The sequence below is a fragment of the Octopus sinensis genome, linkage group LG1 (genome assembly GCF_006345805.1).
Source record: "Octopus sinensis linkage group LG1, ASM634580v1, whole genome shotgun sequence".
In the NCBI taxonomy this organism is placed as follows: Eukaryota; Metazoa; Mollusca; class Cephalopoda; order Octopoda; family Octopodidae; genus Octopus; species Octopus sinensis.
This window is the reverse complement of record NC_042997.1, coordinates 11,111,302-11,117,301: the sequence shown is the minus strand read 5'-3', so window position 1 is coordinate 11,117,301 and position 6,000 is coordinate 11,111,302. Positions and strand designations below refer to the sequence as shown.

General features: G+C 39.4%; 1 protein-coding gene across 1 annotated transcript in view; it reads left to right on the top strand.

Annotated features, from left to right (window-relative positions):
- The window catches only part of LOC115218774 (tubulin alpha-8 chain-like), a 42,198-nt gene that overhangs the window by 7,936 nt on the left and 28,262 nt on the right, over nucleotides 1–6,000 (top strand). The gene's annotated exons all lie outside the window — the stretch shown is intronic.

Here is a 6,000-nt window from a genome sequence, read left to right as displayed (position 1 = left end):
CCGTAACTTAGCAGTTTGACAAATGAGCCCGACAGAATAAGTGCCAGGCTTAAGAAATAAGTACTGGGGTCGACTCGTTCGACCAAGAATTCTTCAAGGCGGTGCCCCAGCATGGCCGCAGTCTAATGACTGAATCAAATAAAACATTGAAAAAAGAAAAGTAACATAAGAGTAATCAAACACTGACAAGATAGTATTATGACAAAAAAAAAAAAAACTAAGGGTATTCAGACAACACGTAATTGGCACTGATTGCTAAAATACTTAATGAGTAGTTGAAACAAAGCCGATATTATACATCTGTTTAGGCCCATTGTCAGTTGAAATGGAGGCCTGCATTTCCCTTTCACATTTGGAGTCCTGCATTTCCCTTTCACATTTGGAGTCCTGCATTTCCGTTTCACATTTGGAGTCCTGCATTTCCCTTTCACATTTGGAGGGTTGCATTTCCCTTTCACATTTGGAGTCCTGCATTTCACTTTCACATTTGGAGGGTTGCATTTCCCTTTCACATTTGGAGTCCTGCATTTCCCTTTCACATTTGGAGTCCTGCATTTCCCTTTCACATTTGGAGTCCTGCATTTCCCTTTCACATTTGGAGTCCTGCATTTCCCTTTCACATTTGGAGGCCTGCATTTCCCTTTCACATTTGGAGTCCTGCATTTCCCTTTCACATTTGGAGTCCTCATTTCCCTTTCACATTTGGAGTCCTGCATTTCCCTTTCACATTTGGAGTCCTGCATTTCCCTTTCACATTTGGAGTCCTGCATTTCCCTTTCACATTTGGAGTCCTGCATTTCCCTTTCACATTTGGAGTCCTGCATTTCCCTTTCACATTTGGAGTCCTGCATTTCCCTTTCACATTTGGAGTCCTGCATTTCCCTTTCACATTTGGAGTCCTGCATTTCCCTTTCACATTTGGAGGCCTGCATTTCCCTTTCACATTTGGAGTCCTGCATTTCCCTTTCACATTTGAGTCCTGCATTTCCTTTCACATTTGGAGGCCTGCATTTCCTTTCACATTTGGAGTCCTGCATTTCCCTTTCACATTTGGAGTCCTGCATTTCCCTTTCACATTTGGAGGGTTGCATTTCCCTTTCACATTTGGAGGCCTGCATTTCCCTTTCACATTTGGAGTCCTGCATTTCACATATTAACAACTTTGCACAAACCTGGTGACAGCACGCAAGGTATGTAAGAAGGAAATTATCAAGATATCCAATCGTCCTTAGACCAAAGATCTCGCCTCTGACCAGCAACAGAATGAAGGATGTCGCTAAAGGGCTACATGTGTCAGATGATACAAGCAGACCCTAAAACCACAAGCTTCGGCGACGTTAAACATAGTAATTATCGTATTTACTCGAGAACAATATAATATCGAATATAATGCGACAGTCCCCTACTTCTTGTATTATAAGAATCAACGATATGTATTTTATCCGCTTATTTTCTTTTTTCTTTACACACGATTAAGCTACTCTTCTTCCACTATTTTTGACCCTGTTCTTTTGTATTAAATTTGTTGCTTACACACAGGTGTATACAGTAAGTTTTAAGAATTAAGGAGAGTGGTGACAGTGATGATGATGACGACGACGACGTTTGTGGTGGTGGTGGTGGTGGTGGTGGTAATGATGATGGCTGTAATGGCGAAGAGGAGTAGGAGTAGGGGGAAGAGGATAATTGTGTGAAATCCTTAATGGGGAAATAGACACTGTGCACGAGAAAAACAATTAAGGATTCTCATGGCAGCAACAACGATGACAGCCGTTATTAAACGACAACGCAACGATTACTAGTATATGAGGAAGGAACCCTCTACGTGATCGCTCGACCTTCTAGAATTAGCTGCCAAATGTCCTCACATCACACGCTTTTATGCCGTAACACGATTGATTGAGACATACTAGACAATATCGTTCCATATATCTCTGAAATGACCAGATCTTCACTGCTTGTAAGCAGACCTGCTTAGTTAGGGTTGAACCTGGAGCTAAACAACAAGTATAATTAAATCAAATGAATAATGAACCACAATGAGAGCTTTTCCAAATAGTTCTCTTAATCACGGCGGCGACGACGATGAGGACCAGCACCAACACCAGCACCACCAGCAGCCGTTAAAAAATTTGGACCTGGAGATCTCCATTTCCAGCTACTTCGAGGGCCACCTCCCAATGGTGTCGGGCGTCAACGAAGAGCCCTCGACAACAACAAGACGACCAAAGTTTTTTTTTTTTTCCCCAAGGTCTGGGGTCTCCCGCCCCTAAGCCCTAGGCCACCACCTAATCACCCTTACCCGTCTTGTTGCTTAACAACAACAGCAGCAGCAGCAGTAGCAGTAGCAGCACCAGCAGCAGCACCACCGCCACTACTACTACTACTACTACTACTGCTGCTGCTGCTGCTGCTACTACTACTACTACTACTACTACTACTACTACTAAAATATTTTAAAACTCTTTTAATACGACCACTGCAACCATGCAGTAGATAGATATACTTCAGCAAACACTTAAGAAAAGTGTTTTATATTATTGATTGGCAGAATCGTTAGCACGCCGGAGCAAAATGCTTAGCGGCATTACATTCTGAGTTCAAATTCCGCCGAGGTCGACTTTACCTTTCAGCCTTTCGGGGTCGATGTAATTGACTAGTCCCCTCCCCCAAGATCTCAAGCCTTGTTTGTACTTTTAGGAGAAAAGATTACTGACTGGCCTCATGCCAGCCTTAACTGAGCAGACGAATTGCAGCCATGACAGTCTTGTCTCTTTTTCTCAGATATAATTTACCTAGGACTACACAACCCAATGTGCAATTCTTTCTCCTCCTCTTAAAAAAAAATTTTTTTTGAGACGTTTAGGTGTGATTTTTGTTCTCTTGCTGGTTTCAGGCATTTGACTGCGGCCATGCTGGAGCACCGCCTTGAAGGATTTTAGTCAAATAAATCGACATCAGGGCTTTTTTTTAAAGCCTAGTATTTATTCTAGTATATTTATTCTATCGGTCTCTTTCGTCGAACTGCTAAGTTACGGGGGCGTAAACACACCAACACCGGTTGTCAAGCAGTGATGACGGGCACACATACACACATAGATTTATACATACATACACACATACATACATGCATATATATATATATATATATATATATATATATATAATATATATATATATATATATATATATATATATATATACATACACACACAGTTACGCACTGGGGTCGATATAATCGACTTAATTCGTTTGTCTGTCCTTGTCTGTCCTTGTTTGTCCTCGCTGTGTTTAGCCCCTTGTGGGTAGTAAAGAAATAGGTATTTCGTCTGTCGTTACGTACTGAGTTCAAATTCCGCCGAGGTCGACTTTCTGTCTAGCAAATCCACTCACAAGGCTTTGGTCAGCTCGAGGTTGTAGAAGAAGATACTTGTCTAAGGTGCCACGCAGTGGGACTGAATCCGGAACCATTATTGTAATTAAAATCAATGAGATACTATTTAAGCATTTCACTATGTACGAAAGACAATTCTAGACATCCCCAGCGAAGCAGAAATTACTGCAGTGTGAATGAACCGAATTTTCTGGTGACTTACAATTGCCAACATGATAAAAACGACAGAGACGGACAAAATGCACAATAATATTTAGTTCCATTCCCTTACGTTCCGATTTCAGATTCCACCGGCTCTGGTTTTGACAGCCATCCCTCCAAGGCTCATATAATAAACAGATATAATCAAATATTAAGAGCGATTTAATTGATCATAAACTTTTCCAATAATGTAAGGAATCCTATTATCTAGAATTTGATTATGGCATTTTACGCCAAGAGTTTAAATTCCGCTGAAGTAAATTTGCTTTTCATCCTTCTGGTGTCTGAAAATAAACTACCAGCTAAGTACTGGAGTCAATCTAATCAATTAAATACCTCTTCCAAAACTCATAGCCTAGTGTGTATGTCAGATATTATTATGTTGGTGGATTGGCAGAGTCGGTTGTGCCTCTGTAGTTGTTGCAGTGCCTTATGTTCTGAGTTCTAAGCCAACTTCACTTTTTATCTTTTCGGTATCGATGAAATGAATCAGCAGCCAAGTATTGGGGGTCAATTTAATCGACTAATTCCTCTACTCAAAATTTCAGGCCTATTACGCATTCATTAAGGTTCACCATAATCATCATCGCCGTTGTCGCCATCATCGTTATGGTGACAACTATAGCACACTTTTGTAAGTTAATCAAAGGAAGAACAGTAGTGTCCGACACCACTGTCTGGGAAGGTCAATGTGGATGATGTTCAGTATAAAAATCCGGAGTCCTGTGACAATAGGATTGGGTCAAATGTTTAATATGGCACCTGAGAAGGAGGTGAGATTGTGGGTCTCTCTGGATCTTTCGATCTTACTAGACCTGTTCGGCGAAACGGAAATTACTGCAGTGTGAAGGAATCGAATCTTCAGATGATTTACAATTTTCAACATGGTAAAAACAGCAAGGCGTTGGACAAAGTGCACTATAATATTTAGATCCATTCCTTTATGTTCCTATTTCAGATTCTACCAGCTTTGGTTTTGACAGCCATCCGTCCAAGTTTCATATAATAAACATATGTAGTCAAGTATTAAAAACGATTCAATTGATCATAAACTTTTCCTATAATGTAAGGAATTCTATAATAGGAGATAAGCAGATTCCAATGAAGAAGGGAGAGAAAAAGGAAAGAGGAAATAGTTGTAAATTGGTGACTGAATCTTTGCCCATCAGTCGAAAGTCCTAAGTGTGATCTAGGATGTTAGTGTGAGCAGCATCAACACCGTCCTAGATTCATGGTTGTCAGATTAAGCAACTTTAGCCGGATTAGGTCGCTAGGCTACTAACAGATTTCGCAAACTTTTGGGGACGGCACGGTTCTATATTTTAAAAATTTTGCCTACTTCTTACTTTAAAATTTTAATTTTTAAAACTTCTGCTCGTGTCTGCTTCCAATGGTTTTCAAAGATTACTCAAAGTTTAAATTGTCTCTGACTTGGCGTTCAGATAGGAAGGCATGGATGACTAAGAGCACTTTCGAAGAGTAGTTGACAGATATATTTTTGTCCGGATATAAGATTTCCAACAAAGCATTGCTTCCTTTACACAATGTATCAGACCATCCAATGAACTTTAGAGATCTTTCTGATTATATGAGAGTAGAATATATCACCAACTTCTTTGCTCCAGTCAAAAGATCAAGGCGTGATAGCAAACTTCAAGGCATATTATCTGAAAAGAACTTTGGATAAACCTGAAGTTAGGGACTTCTGGAAGAAGTTCGACATAGTAGATGCTGTAATTAATATAGCTGAGTCACGGAATGAAAAAAAAAAAACCTTCAACATCAAATGGTACTTGGAAAAATATATGGCCAGATTGTATCCGTGACTTCACAAGTTTTCCACAAGCAGAAAGTCTGTATTAAATTTGGAAAGATATTATGGCACAAGCAAATGCTGTAGAGTTTGAAGAAGACATAGAAGATGATGTGCTTTAGATGCTAGTGTCACATGAAGAAAGTTTATCTGACGAAGCTCTCACATTATAGTCAACAGCTTTTGTGGTAAGAACATACCCTATGACGATTTTTATATTCCTTAACGTATTCTGTTCAAATATAGTTATGTATACGTAATGTACTGTATATGTTCAGAATATGTTGCTTTTTCTTTGTATATTTTTTAAAACAAAACCGTCGGAATACATTCTCACTTCATAACATGAAAATCAATGAAGAAATTAACTTCGCGTTACGGGATTTCAGAACTTATTACCCATTAACGCGACAGATTACAGCGCTTGCTATTTGTGAAACAGTTCTCAATGCCTTCGTTCATATTTTCATTTATTACACAGACACAATGACTGGAGGAAATGTGATCGAGTGATTCCATAAATTTTATCATTTGTATAAGAAACCTAAGTAAAATGAAACAATTACAAGAGAAAATGATAACTGAGTCACCG